The 24,338-nt window shown below is 37.4% G+C and overlaps 1 protein-coding gene across 7 annotated transcripts in view; it reads left to right on the forward strand.

Moving 5' to 3' along the window:
• The window catches only part of BLTP3B (bridge-like lipid transfer protein family member 3B), a 103,900-nt gene that overhangs the window by 815 nt on the left and 78,747 nt on the right, over window positions 1-24,338 (forward strand). The window lies entirely within an intron of this gene.

Below are 24,338 nucleotides of genomic sequence, written 5' to 3' on the forward strand. Positions count from 1 at the left end.
TTATTGTTCTGAATTCACTTTACCTCGCCGTTCCCAGTCTAATGCATTAGAGGGTGTGCCTGTTTGCACAGTTAGGATTTGTTTTAGGTAAATAATCAGAGTTACCAGCTTTGGCGAGTTCTTTCTGGAGTCGTTTTAGCCCCACATCATTCGTACAAAGCAGTTTTTTTTTGTTTGTTTTTTGCTTTATTTTAATCTAAGACCTATAAATTCAGGGAGCCAACATCTGTGGTAATAAACCCGAGACTTGTCATTCTTTCCATTTCGTAACGTGGTTTTAGTCGGAATCATGACTCAGTAAAGCTGGCAGTTTGTTACTGCCCCTGACTTCTCCATATTTGTCTCAAGACACAGGCTAAATGTAGGATCTTGTTTGCGAGTTGTTAACAGCGAATTCAAACTGCTTAGTTATGACCCTTTTCTCTGTTATTTGTCTGTAAATTAATGATTAATTTTAACTGATTTTAGGAAAACACTTGGGTGTGATGATATACTTTCGTAATACAAACAATTCTTGATTTTCCAAATCGTTGTATACCACAGGTTATATATTAGGGAGCAAAATAATTATTTCTGTGATTCAGCAAATATTTTTCTCACTTATAACATTGAATAAGATATATTTTTTTAAAGTAACAAATTATAGCAGCATTTATGAATCTACATTTCTTAACATTATCACTAATTGGAAAGTTTCTTTTAAAATTGTCCGTATAGTCCAATAATGAATTATCTCACTTTGGAAGATTTTATCTTTATTATTATTTTTTATGATTTAAGTAAGATCTGACTTATCAGATGTCCTCCAGCCTTTCTCATACTCAGTTCCTACAAGAAAATTCAGACCTATAGAAAATGATTTGAATTTCTATTTTCTCACTCTCCCTAGGATGATAGTACTTAGCTAGTTCCATTCTAGATGCGTAGGAGAAAAGTTTGTTCTGTCAGTGAGTGCCTTAGGGCATTAGAGTTTAATTCTCTTGTAGAACTCCAGTTTGGAAGGACTCTTAAAAATTAGTTGTAAAGGTAATGGCTAACTTCACAAAATAGACACATTCAGAATTGAGCCTTGAGGATTACTTTTTTGTTTGTTTGTTTGTTTTATTTTTTAAACATCTTTATTGGAATATAATTGCTTTACAATGGTGTGTTGGTTTCTGCTGTATAACAAAGTGAATTAGCTATACGTATACGTATATCCCCATATCCCCTCCCTCTTGCGTCTCCCTCCCACCCTCCCTATCCCACCCCTCGAGGTGGTTACAAAGCACCGAGCTGATCTTCCTGTACTATGCAGCTGCTTCCCACTAGCTGTCTCTTCTACATCTGGTAGTGTATATATGTCAGTGCTACTCTCGAGGATTACTTTTTAATCTGTATGATTTTCAATAGCTGTGTTGTAAATAACAATGATTTTTTTGAGATGAGTTTTTGAAGCACTTGAGTTTTCAGTTATTTCACATTTCAAAACTTCCTTAAGTCAGATGAACTGAAGAGCATCAAATTCATATTCTTGGTTAAAATATTAATCTTACTGCTGTTGCTGTCATTTGTCATCTCCTAAGAAAAATACAATTATTTATAAACATAAAGGATGACAGTAGAAGAAACAAGGTGGATGTTGTGATAAATTATAGTTACTCAAATAGGAATGAACTTCTGAAATTACCTGGGTCAAGCTTAATTTTACAGGTTATTCAGTAATGAAGATGTCACTATACTGATCTAATCATCTGGAACACAGTTTGATAGGAAATACTTAGAACATACTACCTTCCAATACCTTTCTTATGGCCAGTGAATGGAACTCATGGCACCTTCTTAACGGAGGCCTTACCTGACCATACTCTTCTCTGTAGCGCTCATTCTCATCAGTCATAATATATACTTATTTATTTGCAGTTCGTTTGTCTTCTCCACTGTATGTAAATTCCATGAGGATAGGGATTTTTGTTGTTGTTGTTTGTTTTTCGGAGTCTAGAATAATGTAGGCACTCAACGACTATTTTTTGAATGAATGCATGAATGACAACAATGAACTGACTCTCCCTCACATTGCTGTTTTTTTTAACTAAGGCAAGACTATAAGCCACCAATATTATTGCAGATATTGGGCATGACCTATTTTCCTGTGGTTTTAGGGAATAATGGGCAATTGAATCATTGAATAAATGTGGTGCCGGTGTCCTGGAAAGGAAGGACTAGGAAAATGACCCTTTATATAAGGGGTTTTCCAGTAAGGAAGACTATCTAGGAAGCAACAGGAGAAAGAGAGTGCCAACCCTGAGCCTTGAGATTGAAGTATGGTGAAATTGTAAGGTTAAAACCAGGTTTACTTAGATACAGGGGCTTAAGAAACTGGTGTATTGGAAAAGTATGAAAGGGGAATTATTCTTAAGAGATTAACAAATGCTTTAAGCAAACGCTGAACTATTTGAGAAGTGTAAATCTATATACTTGTTCCCTGCCTAATTGTTTAGTTTGTATTCCAAGCATCTCTTTCATTGTTAATGAAAACAGTACTGAAGAGGGAGAGTTAGTGTGTGTGTGTGTGTGTTGGATATGGGGGTTGGAGTAGTTGCGTTTTAAGAGAAGTGAAACAGGAAAAGCCTTTGAAGGAGAATTTACCCTGATCTTTCATACCATCATCAGCATAAAATATGTTTTGGAGGCTTCTCTAGGAGAGTATTTTTTTCAGAAGGAAATGGAAACTTCTAAAGAAAAGTTAGAACAAGTGTAAGAAAAGAAATAAGAGCAGGAGCTACCTTTCAGCTCAAGGCCTCATTACCTGTTACTGTGGTATGTGTACATGCGTGCTCCAGCAAAGGCAGAGGGGGGGAATAGAAGCTTGAAGATGGGGTACATTTAAGCCAGGACCTGAAAAGGGGTGGGGAAGATTTAGATACAAATGCTCCCCACTATTCCTTTGGCTCAAGGCATATTGTGCTGGGCACAAGGTTTACTGGGGGTTTGGCAGGACAGACATACACCACACCTGGGTACAGTCTTTGTATAGTTTTAAGTAGTAGTTATCAAATATGGGTGTTTTTACCCCTCAGGGGACATTTGGCAATGTCTGGAGACATTTCTGATTCTCACAACTTGGCAGGGGTGGGGGTGGGGCGGTGACTAGTGGGTAGAGGCCAGGGACGCTGCTAAACATCCTACAGTACACAGCCCAGTCCCCCACAGAAAGAATTATTTGGCCTATGTGTCAATAGTTTTGAGGTTGAGAAGCTGGTTTAAAGTATACACATGTATGTCAGATTATTAAACTAGGATACTATGCCAGTTAAGATTATATTGTCTTCAGACAACAAAAACCTGTTCTGTTTAACTTAGGCTGAAAAAGGAAATGTAACAGAAGGCTCTTGGGGTGGGTTACAGAATCTGGAACTAGACAACTCCTAGGGCCTAATTGGAAGCGTGCTTGAACCTCAGCACTACTGACATTTGGACAAGACAATTCTTTGTTGTAAAGGGCTGCTCTGTGCATTGTAGGATGTTTAGCAGCATCTCTGGTCTCTACCCACTAGATGCCAATAGCACTCCCACAGTCTTGACAATGAAAAAATGTCTCCAGACGCTGCCAAATGTCCCCTGGAAGGCAAAATTGCTCCTGGTTGAGAACCACTGCTTTAGGGTGCTGTCCCATCTCTCATAACTCCCAATCTGATCTCCTGTCAAGTTTCAGATTCCTGGGAGAGAAAATGTTTGGCCCAGTTCTGTTTATCTATGGATCAATTAACAATGGCAAAGGGTTATAGAGCAAAAATATGGTCATGGGGAGAACTATTTTGAGTCAGGCTTTGCTGCTCCATTTGGTGTCTTTAATAGGCACTGAACTTAATTAGATTTCAGAGGGCCTCATTTGCTATGTTAAGGAAATTGAAATTGAACTTCATCCCAGGAGGTGACTGCTAATAAAGAGTTCCTGACAAAAGAGGGACATGATCACTAAAGGTGCATGGTTATCAGTTTGGTTTGGAGTCCAGGGTTCAGGAGCAGTTGTCTGGGGTGGAAACATAGAGTCTCTAGAGGGGCTCTGATTAACTTAAGTAGAAAAGTAATGTAGAAGGATATCAGTGTACCACAGAGGTTATGGGAAGGTTAGAGAAACAGACTTGGGAAGGGCTTGGATACAGGTCAGCTCCAAGGATCTAGGTAAGAGAAACTACTTGACAGTCTCAACAAGACATGCTCCCTAAATAAAGGGGAAGGAACAAGTAGAAAGGGAGGGTGGCCTGAGAAGATTGTTAAATATTTGGAATATTTGTTAAGGAGATTAGGAAGGGTTGAGGGCTTGCATGATCTTGTGACTGAATGGCAAAGTGAAGTGAGTTTCCAGTGCTTCACAGTGTATTGATTGGGATGGCTTAGGCTGTATAAGGCTAGAAGGGGGGTGGGGCAGCTGATGATAGCCTGGGGAGAAAAGGAAAAAACCCTCAAAAGATTGGAAATTTTATCTACTAGAAGAGCAGTTGAGAAGAACAAATGAGAAAACTGGAAGGATTAGATGTTTTGTCTGAAAGTGTCATATATGTTAAAGTTTAAGATGTTAGGACGCGAGTTCGTGCTCCGGTCCGGGAAGATCCCACGTGCCGCGAAGCGGCTAGGCCCGTGAGCCATGGCCGCTGAGCCTGCGCTTCCGGAGACTGTGCTCCGCAACGGGAGAGGCCAGAACAGTGAGAGGCCCAGGTAATGCAAAAAAAAAAAAAAAAGATTTTAGAGTAAGCCTAGTTTAGGGCAAGGTATCAGAAAAGGCCATGGAAGTGCATTGCTGAAGAGAAGTTAAGGTGCATGTAATTGGAGATGAATACCACTGGGTCCATAATTCTTCTTGTATCAGACATTCTTAAAAAGAAATACAACATAGATTATTTAGACTGTTGGAAATTACTTTCTCAGGACTTCCCTGGTGGCGCAGTGGTTAAGAATCCGCCTGCCAATGCAGGGCACACGGGTCCGATCCCGGTCCGGCAACTAAGCCCGTGCGCCACAACTACTGAGATGGTGCCCTAGAGCCGGTGAGCCACAGCTACTGAGCCCACGTGCTGCAAGTACTGAAGCCCACGCGCCTAGAGCCCGTGCTCCTCAACAAGAGAAGCTACCGAAATGAGAAGCCTGCGCACCGCAATGAAGAGTAGCCCCCACTCGCCGCAACTAGAGAAAGCCCGTGCGCAGCAACGAAGACCCACTGCAGCCATAAATAAATAAATAAAATAAATATTTTTAAAATAAAAAGCTTTAAAAAAAAGAAATTATTTTCTCAAATTATAATTTCATATAATTATTGACAGGCAAATTATTTACATTTTTCACTTTAAAGTTCAATAAATAATTTTTGAGAGTTTATATGTACCAGGTTATTGAGAACTGGGCATTAGAGATACATGGTCTCAACTCTTGGAAAATTTCAGTGATTCCTATTCTGGCATAAGAAGCATGAATAGGATCACTAAATGTAACCTATTTCTAGAACTGTACTGCCATATCAAATTTGTGAGATTTGGTTTACTTGGATGAGGCAACTGGGAGAAGAGTGAGTTAAATATTACCTTTTAGGATTATAAATAAATTTACTTTTATAATTTTGGGGATTTTTTGAAGTAATGTTTGGTTACTTAAATTGTATTGTTTTAAAAATAATCTCCAATAATGCTGATTTACTCCAATAATCCTGTATATACTAGTTGTTTATTTAGCAAATGTTTACTGAGTGCTACTTTGTACCAGGTACTGGTCCATAGTGCTGGGCAAAAATCCCTGCCCTCGATGGAGTTTACATTTTAATCAGAGAAGGCTGAGAGTAATTAAATGAATAAGTGAAGTACATTATATCAATTTGTGGTAAGTGCTGTTGAAAAAAATAACACAGAAAGGGGATAGGAAGTGCAAGGAGGCGGGGACAGAGTTTGCAATTTTAAATCTAGTGATGGAGAAGGCTTAATTGAGAAGATGTTATTTGAGAAGAGACCTGAAAGTGGGGGTGGGAACAAATGCAAAGATCCAGAAGTGAAAGCTTACTTGTCATTTTTTGGCAAATATATCGAGGCCGCCGATATAGGTGAAGTGAGGTGAGTGGAGGAAGATGAGATCAAAGAGAAAACAAGGGCCAGATCTTGTGGGACCTTGTAGTGACTTTGGCTTTTACCCTGAGTGAGATTGGAAGCCACTGGAAGGCTTTGAGCCATTGATCACTGCAGCCAAGTGGGAAATAAATAATAGGAGGGCAAGGGCAGAAGAAGAGCCCAATGAAAAGTGATAACTATCCCGATGAGAAAAATATTGGCTTGGAGCTAGGTGGATGCAGTAGAGTTGTTGGGATACATAGGTTCTAGATGTGTTTTGAAGGCAGAGCCTCAGGATTTGCTGATAAGATGTGCATTGAGAAAGAGAACAGTTATGGATGACTTTGACATAAGCAACTGACAAGATGGAGTTGCTGTTAATTAAGCTGGAGAAGATATGGAGGAGGAGCAGGCTTTTGGAAGAAGATCGGGAGTTTGGCTCTGGATACATTAATTTGGATGCCTATTAAGTATCTTACTGGAGATCCCTTTTATTTGTAAGCTAATTTAGACTGCATCTCTTATAGTCGGGCAACAACAATGTCAGTGTTTTTTGTGTGTGGTTATCCTTTGGCTTATGCAATGGATAATTACAGAGAAGTGAATTGTGAGTTGAATTTTAGGGGGTGGATTTTTCCTTTTTTCTATTACGTACACTATGTAGAAGCATCTGAAATTGAGCAAGGTGCCCATTTCTTTCACATTAATTTACAACTATAACCAAGATATTGGTTCTTGGAAAAGTTACTTTTAGGAGATTGATTTGAAAACTTCAGGTGAAATGGAGATTGGATGCTTGGTCCATTGGATGTTGTAATATTATAATCCTATCAGAAGGTATTTGTTCCTGTCTCCTAGAAGGAGGTTATTAAAACATTGAGGTTTTTGACTTTCCCAAGGTTTAACAGGTAGTGTTGAGTGGTTAAGTCACTGATCCAGCACCCTTATAATTTGATTATTCTATACTACCTGTTCAGGCTGTTGTTCCCACCTAACAGTTTGCTTTTCTTTTAGTTTTTGGCATTTCCCTTATTACTCTTTTATGGTGTTTTATCATCCTCCTGCAATATCCCTTAGGAGATTCTTTTATTACTTGGGAATACTTTGACTTTGCAGTCCTTTGAAGCTTGGGAAACATAGTCTTTTGACTCAGCAATTCTTTAAAGTTGGGGAAGGACAATTTCTCCATTTATTTCTTTTTACTTGCATAATTTTTTTGCTATATCACTTTTTTGCAATATTGCACTTTGCCTTAATACTGCAGTTTCCAGTCTAAACGTTTCCTTAGTAAGTTGATCTCTTATCAGTTTATATGTTTTAAAGTCTGCATATTATGTTACTTAGGATGAGTAATTTAATATTTATTAAATATTGGTATTTACAAGTTGGTATTAGCTCACATTGAACATAAGTTACAAGTGAAAGGCTTTATGACTGTTTCCACAAGTGAAATATAAGTAGTTATCATATCAAGACCAAGTTATTAAAACAAAATTAAGAGCTGAGCAAATTTGACTCAGGATATGGTAATTTATTGTTTGTTTGGGTTTTTTTTTCAGGCATTAGACTTACTATTGATCTGTCTCATAATTCACTGACTTATTTCGAGACTTCTCCCAGCCAAAGAGAATGTTGTGTGTAAATTTTGAATCTCTATATTAGTCTATCCTTTAAGACTTCATTTTAGCTATATGTATAATGTACTCTTTTTCTACCCAAAAATACCGTTAAGAGAGGAATCTCTGGCTCCTTTTTGCCACTGCTATCATAGCATCGTGTTGTTTTCCTCTACTGTTGTCTATTTATTAAAACAAAAGCTTCATGTTTATTAGTTCCATAGACTGTCATCTCTTTAAGGGTAGAATAACCCTGATAGGCTTTGAATTCTGAGTGCAGTAACTATGCTTATGTTATTCACCATTGTATCTTTAGCATCTGCCACAGTACTGTGGTACATAGTAGTTGTTTAGAAACATGAAAAGTTGATTTATATCCAAAAAGTTTAAATTAAAACTTTTTTTTAATACTTTAGTTCTCCAATTTACTTTTGAGTATATAGATGTAGTTTATTGCTGGATCTCTTGGTTTTGTGGGTTATTTTTCATAGGTAACTTTACTCTTTAGTATTCTCTATGAAATGAAATGAGGATTATAGTTTTAACTGGGCCTTACGGCAGTTAAAATTTTGACAATTTGTATTTATAGGTTGCTTGTCTTTTAGAGTGCTTGTGCTAATTGGTTTCATTTAATGTTGAATTGTACAGTTCAGTCTTTGTATAACTTTTGTACAATATAGCTATCTCATTTTTGTTAAATATTATTTTTAATATAAAAATTTTAAAATACTGATTTAATAGAGTAGTAGTGCTACCAGTGGTAGAGAGAATGAAGAAAATCATAAATGATTAATTTATCTTAGAATTTAAGCAGCATTTGCCTTTAGTTAATCCAGTGTGAAATACAACTGTATTTTCTTTAAAGTGCATCAGAGCTAAATATTTTTATCATATCATTCCTTTCCTCTTCCTTCCCTTAAACTTGCTCCCTTCTGTGTCCCCTGTGTACCCATTCCCTGCAGCGATCCCTGCTGGCTGTGGTGGAGATTGGTGTGCTGTGAATTTCATAATCACCCAAATGAGTACCAGAGGAGTCTAAGAAACCCTGGCAACTGACTACTTGCTTTCACCACGAGTAGGGACCTTTTGTCTGAATTTCCTGCCCTCAGGTAATTCTTCTATTCCCCATTTTTTTTTTCTTTCTGTAGATGCAAGCACTTACTATGCCCCACATAAAGATACTTTGAGAATATTTTCTGATTCTTCTTCTTTTTGTCAGGCACCGACTTCATGTTTGTTTGGTTTTTTTTTCTTTTTTTTCTTTTTTACCATGTAGCTACAGGCTCATGCAATTCTCTTAGAATGTCTTCTAGTATATAAGGTTTGGCAATGCACTTAAAGCTATAACCAGTTCTTTCTGATGTTGCATGAGTGAGTTTTAAAACTTATAGTCAGCTATTTGAAAATAGTAATTAGCATTATCTACTCTTTAATGGGTTAGGCATCATAGTCTAATTTAATTAATGAAGTATGAAGGCTCTTTTGATAATGAGGATGTTTTGATCAATTCACTGAAGGACTTAAAGAGTTTATTTTGTGTACTTAATGTTAAGTATAATATTTTTTAAATTAATTAATTAATTAATTTTTGGCTGTGTTGGGTCTTCATTGCTGCACACGGGCTTTCTCTAGTTGCGGCGAGTGGGGGCTACTCTTCGTTGTGGTGCCCTGGCTTCTTTTTGCGGTGGCTTCTCTTGTTGCCAAGCACAGCTCTAGGCGCTCAGGCTTCAGTAGTTGTGGCACGCGGGCTCAGTAGTTGTGGCTCGGGGGCTCTAGAGGGCAAGCTCAGTAGTTGTGGCGCACGGGCTTAGTTGCTCCCTGGCATGTGGGATCTTCCCGGACCAGGGCTCGAACCCGTTTCCCCTGCATTGGCAGACGGATTCTTAACCACTGCGCCACCAGGGAAGCCCTATGCGCTCTCTTTTTTTTCTATTATTACATTTTTTATTGAAAAAAAATTCACGTAACATAAAATTCACCATTTAACCATTTTAAGGTGTTTCTTTAGTAAATTCATGATGTGATGCAACCTTCATTCCTAATTCTAAACCAGCACTGACTTTTCAGGTTATTGCTCCTGAACGGGTGTGGTGCTCCTGACACCTAATGGGCAGGGGCCAGAAATGCTGCTAAAGTCCCAGAAGAGAGAATTAATTTTCTGTCTCCTAAGTGTTGAGGCTGAGAGACCCCACTCTACACCATTAGAGCACCACATCAAATCCAAGGAAATAAACAGTCAGTCGTGTCATCCCTACTGGTCTCAAGAATGTCTTTACAGCATTTTTATTTCAGTTCAGGAGGCAAGGTTCACATGTTTGGTTGTTAGGTCTTTTTAGTGTCTTTTAATATAGAGGAGTATTCTCTGCCCCACACTCAGACTTTCTGTCTGATTACTTTTTGTAAGCGTTCAGGCCAGTTTTGGCACTGCATTCTCTTTCCATATTTTATTATTACCTTTATTTATTGAAGTGTAGTTGATTTACAGGGTTGTTCCAATCTCTGCTGTACAGCAGAATGACTGTTTTACACATATAGACATTCTTTTTTTTAATTTTTAAATTTAATTTTATTTATTTTTTGTACATCAGGTTCTTATTAGTTATCTATTTTACACACATCAGTGTATACATGTCAATCCCAATCTCCCAATTCATCTCAACCCCCCCACCTGCCACCCCGCCTCTTTCCCCCCTTGGTGTCCATACGTTTGTTCTCTACATCTGTGTCTCAATTTCTGCCCTGCAAACCGGTTCATCTGTACCATTTTTCTAGATTCCACATACATGCGTTAATATACGATATTTGTTTTCCCCTTTCTGACTTACTTCACATTGTATGACAGTCTCTGAATCCATCCACTTCTCTACAAATGACCCAATTTCATTCCTTTTTATGGCTGAGTAATATTCCATTACATATTCCATATGTACCATATCTTCTTTATCCATTTGCCTGTCATTGGGCATTTAGGTTGCTTCCATGACCTGGCTATTGTAAATAGAGCTGCAATGAACATTGTGGCACATGGCTCTTTTAAATTATGGTTTTCTCAGGGTATATGCCCAGTAGTGGGATTGCTGGGTGGTATGGTAGTTCTATTTTTAGTTTTCTAAGGAACCTCCATACTGTTCTCCATAGTGGCTATATCAATTTACATTCCCACCAACAGTGCAAGAGGGTTCCCTTTTCTCCACACCCTCTCCAGCATTTATTGTTTGTAGATTTTCTGATGATGCCCATTCTAACTGGTGTGAGGTGATACCTCATTGTAGTTTTGATTTGCATTTCTCTAATGATTAGTGATGTTGAGCATCCTTTCATGTGTTTGTTGGCAATCTGTATATCTTCTTTGGAGAAATGTCTATTTAGGTCTTCTGCCCATTTTTGGATTGGGTTGTTTGTTTTTTTAATATTGAGTTGCATGAGCTCTTTATATATTTTGGAGATTAATCCTTTGTCAGTTGCCTCGTTAGCAAATATTTTCTCCCATTCTGAGGGTTGTCTTTTGTCTTGTTTGTAGTTTCCTTTGCTTTGCAAAAGCTTTTAAGTTTCATTAGGACCCATTTGTTTATTTTTGTTTTTATTTCCATTACTCTAGGAGGTAGATAAAAACAAATCTTGCTGTGTTTTATGTCAAAGAGTGTTCTTCCTATGTTTTCCACTAAGAGTTTTATAGTGTCCGGTCTTACATTTAGGTCTCTAATCCATTTTGAGTTTATTTTTGAGTATGGTGTTAGGGAGTGTTCTAATTTCATTCTTTTACATGTAGCTGTCCAGTTTTCCCAGCACCACTTATTGAAGAGGCTGTCTTTTCTCCATTGTATACCCTTGCCTCCTTTGTCATAGATTAGTTGACCATAGGTGCGTGGGTTTATCTCTTTCTGTCCTGTTCCATTGTTCTATATTTCTGTTTTTGTGCCAGTACCATACTGTCTTGATTACTGTAGCTTGTAGTATAGTCTGAAGTCCAGGAGCCTGACTCCTCGAGCTCCATTTTACTTTCTCAAGATTGCTTTGGCTATTCAGGGTCTTTTGTGTTTCCATACAAATTGTGACTTTTTTGTTCTAGTTCTGTGAAAAATGTCATTGGTAGTTTCTTAGGGCTTGCATTGAATCTATACATTGCTTTGGGTAGTATAGTCATTTTCACAATATTGATTCTTCCAATCCAAGAACATGGTATATCTCTCCATCTGGTGGTATCATCTTTAATTTCTTTCATCAGTGTCTTATAGTTGTCTGCATACAGGTCTTTTGTCTCCCTATGAAGGTTTATTCCTAGGTATTTTATTCTTTTTGTTGCAATGGTAAATGGGAGTGTTTCCTTAATTTCTCGTTCAGATTTTTCATCATTAGTGTATAGGAATGCAAGAGATTTCTGTGCATTAATGTTGTATCCTGCTACTTTACCAAATTCATTGATTAGCTCTAGTAGTTTTCTGGTGGCATCTTTAGGATTCTCTATGTATAGTATTATGTCATCTGCAAACAGTGACAGTTTTACTTCTTCTTTTCCAATTTGTATTTCTTTTGTTTCTTTTTCTTCTCTGATTGCTGTGGCTAGGACTTCCAAAACTATGTTGAATAAGTGGTGAGAGTGGACATCCTTGTCTTGTTCTTGATCTTAGAGGAAATGTTTTCAGTTTTTCACCATTGAGAATGATGTTGGCTGTGGGTTTATTGTATACGGCCTTTATTATGTTGAGGTAGTTTCCCTCTATGCCCACTTCCTGGAGAGTTTTTATCATAAATGGGTGTTGAATTTTGTCAAAAGCTTTTTCAGCGTCTATTGAGATGATCATATGGTTTTTCTTCTTCAATTTGTTAATATGGTGTATCACATTGATTGATTTGTGTATATTGAAGAATCCTTGCATCGCTGGGATAAATCTCACTTGATCATGGTGTATCTTCCTTTTTGTGTGTGTGTGTGTGTTACGCGGGCCTCTCACTGTTGTGGCCTCTCCCGTTGCGGAGCACAGCCTCCAGACGCGCAGGTTCAGCGGCCATGGCTCACGGGCCCAGCCGCTCTGTGGCATGTGGGATCTTCCTGGACCGGGGCACGAGCCCGCCTCCCCTGCATCGGCAGGCAAACTTTCAACCCTTGCGCCACCAGGGAAGCCCGGTGTATGTTCCTTTTAATGTGTTGTTGGATTCTGTTTGCTAGTATTTTGTTGATGATTTTTACATCTATATTCATCAGTGATATTGGTCTGTAATTTTCTCTTTTGGTAATATCTTTGTCTGGTTTTGGTTTCAGGGTGATGGTGGCCTCATAGAATGAGTTTCAGAGTGTTCCTTACTCTGCAATTTTTTTGGAAGAGTTTGAGAGGGATGGGTGTTAACTCTTCTCTAAATGTTTGTTAGAATTCACCTGTGAAGCCATCTGGTCCTGACGTTTGTTTGTTGGAAGATTTTTAATCACAGTTCCAAGTTCATTACTTGTGATTGGTCTGTTCATATTTTCTATTTCTTCCTGGTTCAGTCTTGGAAGGTTATACCTTTCTAAGAATTTGTCCATTTCTTCTAGGTTGTCCATTTTATTGGCATAGAGTTGCTTGTAGTAGTCTCTTAGGATGCTTTGTATTTCTGCAGTGTCTGTTGTAACTTCTCCTTTTTCATTTCTAATTTTATTGATTTAAGTCCTCTCCCTCTTTTTCTTGATGAGTCTGGCTAATGGCTTATCAATTTTGTTTATCTTCTCAAAGAACCAGGTTTTAGTTTTATTGATCTTTGCTACTGTTTTCTTTGTTTCTATTTCATTTGTTTCTGCTCTGATCTTTATGATTTCTTTCCTTTTACTAACTTTGGGTTTTGTTTGTTCTTCTTTCTCTAGTTCCTGTAGGGATAAGGTTAGATTGTTTATTTGAGATTTTTCTTGTTTCTTGAGGTAGGCTTGTATAGCTATAAATTTCCCTCTTAGAACTGCTTTCACTGCATCACATAGGTTTTGGATTGTCGTGTTTTCACTGTAATTTGTCTCTAGGTATTTTTTGATTTCCTCTTTGATTTTTTCAGTGATCTCTTGGTTTTTTAGTAACGTATTCTTTAGCCTCCATGTGTTTGTGTTTTTTACGTTTTTTTCCCTGTAATTCATTTCTAATCTCATAGCGTTGTGATGGAAAAGATGCTTGATATGATTTCAATTTTCTTAAATTTACCAAGGCTTGATATGTGACCCAAGATGTGATCTGTCCTGGGGCATGTTCTGTGTGCACTTGAGAAGAATGTGTAATCTGTTTTGGGATGGAATGTCTTATAAATATCAATCAATTAAATCTATCTGGTGTATTGTGTCATTGAAAGCTTGTGTTTCCTTATTAAGTTTCATTTTGGATGATCTGTCCATTGGTATAAGTGAGGTGTTAAAGTCCCCCAGTATTATTGTGTTACTGTCGATTCCCTCTTTTATAATTATTAGCAGTTGCCTTATGTTTTTAGGTGCTCCTATGTTGGGTGCATATATATTTATAATTGTTATAACTTCTTCTTGGATTGATCCCTTGATCATTATGTAGTGTCCTCCTTGTCTCTTGTAACACTCTTTATTTTAAAGTCTATTTTATCTAATATGAATATTGCTACTCCAGCTTTCTTTTGATTTCCAATTGCATGGAATATCTTTTTCCATTGCCTCACTTTCAGTCTGTATGTGTCCCTAGGTCTGAAGTGGGTCTCTTGTAGACAGCATATACATGGGTCTTGTTTTTGTATCCATTCAGCGAGCCTGTGTCTTTTGGTTGGAGCATTTAATCCATTCACGTTTAAGGTAATTATCGATATGTATGTTCCTATTACCATTTCTTAATTGTTATGGGTTTGTTTTTCTAGGCCCTTTTCTTCTCTTATGTTTCCCACTTAGAGAAGTTCCTTTAGCATTTGTTGTAGAGCTGGTTTGGTGGTGCTGAATTCTCTTAGTTTTTGCTTGTCTGTAACGCTTTTGATTTCTCCATCGAATCTGAATGAGATCCTTGCTGGATAGAGTAACCTTGATTTTAGATTCTTCCCTTTCATCACTTTAAATATATCTTGCCTCCCTTCTGGCTTGTAGAGTTTCTGCTGAGAAATCAGCTGTTAACCTTATGGGAATTCCTTTGTGTGTTATTTTTCATTTTTCCCTTGTTGCTTTCAGTAATTTTTCTTTGTCTTCAATTTTTGTCAATTTGATTACTATGTGTCTTAGCATGTTTCTCCCTGGGTTTATCCTGCCTGGGACTCTGCACTTCCTGGACTTGGGTGGCTATTTCCTTTCCCATGTTAGGGAAGTTTTTGACTATAATCTCTTCAGATATTTTCTCGGTCCTTTCTCTCTCTCTTCTCCTTCTGGGACCCCTTTAATGCGAATGTTGTTGCCTTTAATGCTGTCCCAGAGGTCTCTTAGGCTGTCTTCATTTCTTTTCATTCTTTTTTCTTTATTGTGTTCTGCAGCAGTGAATTCTACCATTCTGTCTTCCAGGTCACTTATCCGTTCTTCTGCCTCAGTTATTCTGCTATTGATTCCTTCTAGTGTAGTTTTCATTTCAGTTATTGTGTTGTTCATCTCTATTCTTTAATTTTCCTAGGTCTTTGTTAAACATTTCTTGCATTTTCTTGATCTTTGCCTCCATTCTTTTTCTGAGGTCCTGGATGGTCTTCACTCTCGTTATTCTGAAATGTTTTTCTGGAAGTTTGCCTATCTCCACTTCATTTAGTTGTTTTTCTGGGGTTTTATCTTGTTCCTTCATCTGGTACCAAGTTCTCTCCCTTTTCATTTTCTGTCTTTCTGTGAATGTGGTTTTACTTCCACAGGCTGCAGAATTGTAGTTCTTCCTTCTGCTGTCTGCCCTCTGGTGGATGAGGCTACCTAAGTGACTTGTGCAAGCTTCCTGATGGTAGGGACCCGTGGTGGGCAGAGCTGGGTGTTGCTCTGGTGGGCAGAGCTCAGTAAAACTTTAATCCGGTTGTCTGCTGATGGGTGGGGTTGGTTCCCTCCCTGTTGGTTGGTTGGCGTGAGGTGACCCAGCACTGGAGCCTTCCTGGCTCTTTGGAGTCTCTGTTTCCCCCAGTCCTGTCAAAGTCCTGCAATCAAATCCTGCTAGCCTTCAAAGTCTGATCTCTAGGTATTCCTGCCCCTGTTGGTGGACCCCCAGGTTGGGAAGTCTGACATGGGGCTCAGAACCTTCAGTCCAGTGGGTGGACTTCTGTGGCATAAGTGTTCTCCAGTTTGTGAGTCACCCACTCAGCAATTATGGGATTTGATTTTATTGTGATTGTGCCCCTCCTACCGTTGCGGCTTCTCCTTTGTTTTTGAATGTGGGGTATCTTTTTTGGTGAGTTCCAGTGTCTTCCTGTCGATGATTGTTCGGCAGTCAGTTATGATTCCAGTGCTTTCACACGAGGGAGTGCTATGCATTCTCTCTTATTGCTAAGTATATTCCATTGTGTATGTTCCACAACTTCTTTATCCATTTAACTGTTGATGGTCATTTGGGTTGTTTCTAGTTTGGGGCTGTTACAAATAAAGCTGCTATGAACATTCATGTATAAGTCTTTGTGAGGACACATGCTTTTCATTTCTCTTCAATAAATATGTAGGAGTAGAATGGTTGAGTTATATGTGGGTGCATATATAACTTTTTTTCTATTTTTTTTTTTTGGCTGCACCACTCAGCTTGCAGGATCTTAGTTCCCTGACCCAGGATTGAACCCGTGCCCTGGCAGTGAAAGTGCCAAGTCCACTGGACTGCCAGAGAATTCCTGACATGTATAAATTAAAAAAATTTTTTTGGCCACACCTCGTGGCTTGTGGGATCTTAGTTCCCAGACCAGGGATTGAAACCCAGCCCTCAGCAGTGAGAGCATGGAGTCCTAACCACTGGACTTCCAGGGAATTCTCTGCAACATATATAACTTTTTTAAGAAGCTGCTTTACAGCTTTCCAAAGTGGTTCTAGGGTGTATGTTTCATATTCTCACCAGCAAGCATATGAGAGTTCCACTTGCTCCGTATCTTCACCAACGCTCAGTATAGTCAGTCTTTTTAATTTTACCTGTTTTAGTGGGTAAGTAGTGGTATCTGACTGTGTTTTTTTATTTTTCTTTTTGCGGTATGCGGGCCTCCCGCTGCTGCGGCCTCTCCCGTTGCAGAGCACAGGCTCCGGACGCACAGGCTCAGCGGCCATGGCTCACGGGCCCAGCTGCTCCGCGGCACACGGGACCCTCCCGGACTGGGGCACGAACCCATGCCCCCTGCATCGGCAGGCGGACCCCCAACCACTGCGCCACCAGGGAAGCCGCTGACTGTGGTTTTTAATTTGCAGTTTCCTATTGACTGGTGATGTTGTGAATCTTTCAGTGTGCTTATCCACCACCCGTATGCCCTCTTTGGTTTGAGGGTCTGTTTAAATTTTTTGCGTATTTTATTAATGGGATGTCTTATTTTTGAGTTGTAAGAGTTCTTTATATATTGTAGATACAAGTCCTTTTCCAGACATATGTTTTGTAAATATTTTCTGCCAGTCTGTGGCTTGTTCTTTAGAAAGTGTCTTTTAAAATTTTTTTTAATATTTATTTATTTATTTATTTATTTATGTCTGTGACGGGTCTTAGTTGAAGCATGCAGGAGATTTTGTTGTGGCATGTGGGCTCTTCATTGCAGCGCACGGGCCTCTCTCTAGTTGTGGTTCATGGGCTCAGTAGTCATGGTGTGCAGGCTCTGTGGTTGTGGCGCGCAGGCTTAGTTGCCCCATGGCATGTGGGATATTACTTCCCCTACCAGGGATTGAATCTGTGTCCCCTGCACTGGAAGGCAGATTGTTAACCACTGGACCACCAGGGAAGTCCCAGAAACTGTCTTTTGATGCACAGAGTTTTTAATTTTGATAAAGTATAACATTGATTTTTTTCTGTTTTGATTTGTGAATTTTTTGTTGTGCTATAGAAATCTTTGCCAAGCTCAAAGTCACCAAGATTTTCTCCTGTATTTTCTTACTGAAGTTTTGTAGTTTCTGTTCTTAGGTTTTAGTCTGTGATCCATTTAGAGTTAATTTGTTATTTGTGATGTGAGGTAAGTGTCAAGGTTCTTTTTTTTTTCTCTTTGCATATGGCTATACAATTGCTGTAACACAATTTATTGAAAATATCATCTTTTTCTCATTGAATTGATTTTGCACCTTTGTTGAAAATCAGCTAACTATAAACTTGGGTCTATTTCAGGACTCTCTTTTGTTCCATTGATTATTTGCCTATCTTTACACCAATATCAGACTGTTGATTACTGTAGCTTTTAAGTAAGTCTTGAAATTGGTGGTACAGGCCTCCAACTCGATTAATCTTTGTCAGAGTTATTTTGACATTCCAGGTCTTTTGCATTTTCATATAAATTTTAGAATCAGCCTGTCGTTCCTACCAAAAAGCCTGCTAGATATTTGCTTGGGAACTATAAATCTGTTTGGGGAGAATTGACATCTTAACAATACTGTCTTCTGTCTATTACATGTTTTATTTCTCCATTTTATTTTGTCTTGTTTAATTTCTCTCAGCAATATTTTGTAGTTTTCAGTATGTCTTATACACCCTTTGTCAGATTTATCCCTAAAAATTTCAAACTTGTTATACTAATGTAAACAGTACTTGAAAATTTTCAATTTCCGATTGTTTGTTGCTAGTATATAGAAACACAATCAGCACTTTTATTGCAGTAACTTTTTATTGAGGTAAACCTTCCATATGCAGCTCAATGATTTTTAAATAAGATTTTTATTTTAGAATACTTTTAGATTTGTAGAAAAGTTGTAAAGATAGTACAGAGAGTTTTCATACATCCCATATTCCATCTCCTGTATTATTAACATCTTACATTAGTATGGTACATTTATTGCAATTAGTGAATCAATATTTATAAATTATTATTTACTATAGCACATATTTTATTCAAATTTCCTTAGCTTTTTACCTAATGTCCTTTTTCTGTTCCAGGAACCCATTGTGAATACCACATTATATATAGTCATCATTTCTTTTTAGGCTCCTCCTAGCTGTGACAGTTTCTCAGACTTTCCTTGTGTTTGATGACCTTGAGAGTTTTGAGTAGTATTGGTCAGATATTTTGTTCAGTGTCTCTCAAACAGGATTTGTATAATCTTTTTCTCTTAATTTGAATAGGTTATGGGTTTTTGGCAAGAAGACCCCAAAGGTAAAGTGGCATTTTTATTGTCATATCAAGGGTACATATTATCAGCATATTTTATCATTATTATTTTTATTCCAGTTTTATTGAGATATAATTGTGCTGTATAAGCACTGTATAAGTTTAAGGTGTATAGAATAATAATTTGACTTACATACATCATGAAATGGTTACCACAATAGTGGTAATAGTGGACATCCATTATATTATATGCATATAAAATGAAAGAAATGAAAAAAATATTTTTTCTTTGTGATGAGAACTCTTAGGATTTACTCTCTTATCACCTTTCATATATAACATACAACAGTGTTAATTATATTTATCATGTTGTAAATTGCATTCATAGTGTTATTTATCTTATAAATGGAGGTTTGTACCTTTTGACTGCGTTCATCCAATTCCCCCTCCCTCCACCCTCTGGTAACCACAAATCTGGTCTCTTTTCTGTGAGTTTGTTTGTTTTTGAAGTATAATTGACCTACAGCACTATGTTAGTTCCTGTTACACAACATAATGATTCAATATTTTTATATATTTCAAAATGATCACCACAATAAGTCTAGTTAACCATCTGTCCCCATGCAATATTACATAATTATTGACTATATTCCCCACACTGTATATTTCATACCCATGACTCATTTATTTTGCAAATGGAAGTTTGTACCGCTTAATCTCCCTCACCTATTTTTCTTCTTCCTTACCCCTCTCCCCTCTGGCAACCACCTGTTTATTCTCAGTATCTGTCTTACGGCTGAGTAATTTTCCATTGATGAGCAGGTAGGTTGCTTCCATATCTTGGCTATTGTAAATAACTCTGCAATGAACATAGGGGTGCATGTATCTTTTATAATTAGTGTTTCAGTTTTCTTTGGGTAAATACCCAGGAGTGGAATTGCTGGATTGTATGGTAGTTCTGTTTTTAATTTTTTTGAGGAGCCTCCCTACTGTTTTCCATTGCAGCTGCACCCATTTACATTCCCACCAGCAGTGCATGGGGGTTCCCTTTTCTACACATCCTTTCTAATACTTGTTATTTGTGGTCTTTCTGATAATAGCCATTCTTACAGGTATTAGGTGATATCTCATTGTGGTTTTGATTTGCACTTCCCTCATAATTAGTGATGCTGAGCATCTTTTCAGGTGCCTTCTGGCCATCTGTCTGCCTTCTTTGGGAGAATATCTATTCAGCTCTTCTGACCGGTTTTTAATTGGTTTTTGTTTTTTGATGTTGAGTTGTATGAGTTCTTTGTTTTCTGTTTTAACCCTTTGTTGGATATATCATTTACAGGTACCTTCTCTTGTTCAGTAGGTGGCCTTTTCATTTTGTTGATAGTTCCCTTCACTTTGTAAAAGCTTTTTAGTTTGATGTAGTCTCATTGTTTATTTTTGCTTTAGTTTCCCTTGCCTGAGGAGACATATCCAAAAAATATTACTAAGACCAATGTCAAAGAGCATACTGCCTATGTTTTCTTATAGAAGTTTTATTTATGGTTTCCGTTCTTACATTTAAGTCTTTATTAATCCATTTTAAATTTATTTTTGTGCATGGTGTGAGAAATTAGTACAGTTTGATTCTTTTGCATGCAGCTGTCCAGTTTTACCAACATCATTTATTGAAGAGGCTGTCTTTTCCCCATTGTATATTCTTGTCTCCTTTGTTGTAGATGAATTGCCCATGTAAGTGTGGGTTCATTCCTGGACTCTGTTCCATTGATCTATGTGTCTGTGTTTGTGCCAATACTGTACTGTTTTGATTACTGTAGCTTTGTAGTATAGTTTGAAATCAGGGAGTGTGATACCTCCAACTTCGTTCTTCTTTCTTAAGATTGTTTTGGCTCTTTGGAGCCTTTTGTGTTTTCTTACAGATTTTAAAATTATTTGTTCTAGTTCTGTGAAAAATGCCATTGGTAATTTGATAGGGATTGCATTGAATCTGTAGATTACCTTGGGTAGTATGGTCATTTCAACAATATTGATTCTTCCAATCCAAGAACACAGTATATCTTTCCATCTGTTTGTGTTGTCTTCAGTTTCTTTCAGCATTGTCTTCTAGTTTTTGGAGGACAAATCCTTTGCCTTCTTAGGTAGGTTTATTTCTAAGTATTTTATTCTTTTTTATGTGATGGTAAATGGGATTGTTTCCTTAATTTCTCTTTCTGATATATGTGTATAGAAATGCAGTAAATTTCTGTATATTATTTTGTATCCTGCAACTTTACTGAATCCATCAATGAGTTCTAGTATTTTTTTCTTGGTGTCGTTAGGATTTTTTTATGTATAGTATCATGTCATTTGCAAACTGACAGTTTTACTTCCTCCTCTCCAATTTTATTCCTTTTATTTTTTTTCTCTTGTCTGATTGCTGTGGCTAGGACTTCCAATACTGTGTTGAATAAAAGTGGGGAGAGTGGGCATCCTTGTGTTGTTCCTGATCTTAGAGGAAATACTTTCAGCTTTTCACCATTGAGTATGATGTTAGCTGTGGGTTTGTCATATTTGGCCTTTATCATGTTGAGGTCTGTTCCATCTATACCCACTTCGTTGAGAGTTTTTATCATAAACACATGTTGAATTTTATCAAAAGCTTTTCCTTTATCTGTTGAGATGATCTTATGATTTTATTCTTTGGTTTGTTAATATGGTTTATCACATTGATTGATTTGTGGATTTTTGAGCCATTCTTGCATCCCTGGGACAGGTCCCACTCAATCATGATGTGTGATACATTTAATGTATTGTTGAACTTGGTCTGCTAATATTTTCTTGAGGATTTTTGCATCTATGTTCATCAGTGATATTGGCCTGGAATTTTCTTTTTTCTTTTTTTTTTGTGGTATCTTTGTCTGGGTTTTGTATCAGGGTGATGCTGGCCTTGTAGAATGAGTTTGAAAGTATTTCTTCCTCTGCAATTTTTTGGAATAATTTGGAGGGATAGGTGTTAACTCTTCTCTAACTGTTTGGTAGAATTCACCTTTGAAGCCCTCTGGTTCTGGACTTCTGTTTGTTGGGAGTTTTTGAAATTACTTACTCAGTTTCACTATTGGTAATTGGTCTGTTCATATTTTCTATTTCTTCCTGATTCAGTCTTGGGAGATTGTACATTTCTAGGGATTTGTCCATTTCTTCTAGGTTGTCCATTTTATTGATGTACAATTGTTTGTAGTAATCTGTTATGATCTTTTGTATTTCTGTGGTGTCAGTTGTAATTTCTTTTTTATTTCTGATTTTATTGATTTGGGCCCTCTTTTTTTCCTTGAAGAGTCTGGCTAAAGGTTTATCAATTTTGTTTAAATTTTCAAATAACCAGCTCTTTGTTTCATTTATCTTTTCTGTTTTTTTGTCTCTATTTCATTTATTTCTGCTCTGATCTTTATAATTTCTTTCCTCTACTAACTTTGGGTTTTATTTGTTCTTCTTTTTCTAGTTTCTTTAGGTTGTTTATTTGTGATTTTCCTGTTTCCTGAGGTAAGCTTGTATAGCTGTAAACTTCCCTCTTATTACTGCTTTTGCTGAGTCCCATAGATTTTGGATCATTTTGTTTTCATTTGTCTCCAGGTTTTTTTTTTCAGTTTCCTTTTTGACTTCTTCAGTGATTCATTGGTGTTTAGAACATATTGTTTACCCTCCATGTTTGTGCTTTTTTTTTTCTTGTAGTTGATGTCTAGTCTCATAGCATTGTGGTTGGAAATAATGCTTGATATGTTTTCAGTCTTCTCAAATTTAATGAACTTGTTTTGTAGTCTATCATGTGATCTGTCCTGAAGAATGTTCCATGTGCACTTGAAAAGAATATGCATTCTGCTGCTTTCAGTTGGAATGCTCTCTAAATATCAATCAAGTTCACTTGGTCTAATGTGTCATTTAACAACAGTGTTTCCTTATTGATTTTCAGTCTGGATAGTCTGTCCATTGATGTAAGTGGGGTGTTAAAGTCCCCTACTATTATTGTGTGACTGTAAATTTCTTCCTCTATGTCTGTTAATATTTGCTTATATATTTAGGTTTTCCTATGTTGGGTGCATATATATCTTTATAGTTGTTATGTCTTCTACTTGGATTGATCCCTTGATCACTATGTAATGTCCTTCTTTGTCTCTTGTTACAGTCTTTGTTTTAAAGTCTATTTTTTCTGTTATAGTTATTGCTACTCTGGCTTTCTTTTTTTTTTTTTTGCGGTACACGGGCCTCTCACTGTTGTGGCCTCCCCTGTTGTGGAGCACAGGCTCCGGACGTGCAGGCTCAGCAGCCATGGCTCACGGGCCCAGCCGCTCTGCGGCATGTGGGATCTTCCCGGACTGGGGCACGAACCCATGTCCCCTGCATCGGCAGGCAGACTCTCAACCACTGCACCACCAGGGAAGCCCAACTCTGGCTTTCTTTTGATTTCCATGTGCGTGGAATACCTTCTTTAATCCTCTCACTTTCAGTCTGTATGTGTCTTTAGATCTCTTATTGTTGACATTGACCTTGATCACCTGGCTGATGTAGTGTTTGTCAGGTTATCCACTATAAAATTACTCTCTTCCCCACTTTCATACTGTACATTTTGGAAGGAAGGAAATACTATGTGCAGCATGCACAAAATGAGTGAGGAATTCTGCAGTTCCCTAAGGTTTGAATATCTTATTAAGTTATTTAAAAATTTTCTGTGTGGGAGATTAATCTGTTTTCTCCCAGTTATTTACTTATTCAGTCATGTTTTTTTATCTGTGTAGACTGATGTATATTTATTTTATACTTTGAGTTATAATCCAATAATATTTAATTTATTTTGTTGCCCAGGTTTTTCCAGCTTTGGCTATTGGGAGCTCTTTCATATGGCTCTTGTGTCTTTAATTAATTTTCTTTTTTATGTTGGTCTTATATCTTGTAACCTCGCTAAACTCATTTATTAGTTCTGGTAGTTTGTTTGGTTTTTTTTAAGATTTGTAGGATTTTCTACATAGATGATAATGTCATCTGGGAAATAACACAGTTTTATTTCGTTTCTAAACTGGATGCCTTTTATTTTTATTATTTTATTTCATTTTTTTTTGCCTTACTGTGTCAGGTAGAACCTCCAGTACAATGTTGAATAGAAGTGGTGAGAGCAGACATCCTTGCCTTGTCTCTGTCTTAGGGGAAAAGCATTTTAGTCTTTCATCATTAAGTATGATCGCAACTGTAGGGTTTTTGTACAAGTCCCTGTAGTTTTGGGGAAGTTCTCTTCTGTTCCTAGTTTATTGAGAATTATTTTTCCATGCATGGTGTTAACTTTTGTCCAGTGCTTTTTTATGCCTCTATTGAGATCACGATGTGATTTTACTTTTCATGTGGTGAATTATATTAGTTGATTTTTGAATGTTAAACCAACCTTCATTACTGGAATAAATACTTGGTCATGATGTATGTACTTCTTATGTATTGTTTCTTAAACTGTGGGTCATAGCTTGCCTTGTGAAAATAGTATAGTCAATCACCATTTTGAAAGGAGGAAATA

This window comes from Tursiops truncatus, chromosome 11 (genome assembly GCF_011762595.2).
Source record: "Tursiops truncatus isolate mTurTru1 chromosome 11, mTurTru1.mat.Y, whole genome shotgun sequence".
NCBI lineage: Eukaryota > Metazoa > Chordata > Mammalia > Artiodactyla > Delphinidae > Tursiops > Tursiops truncatus.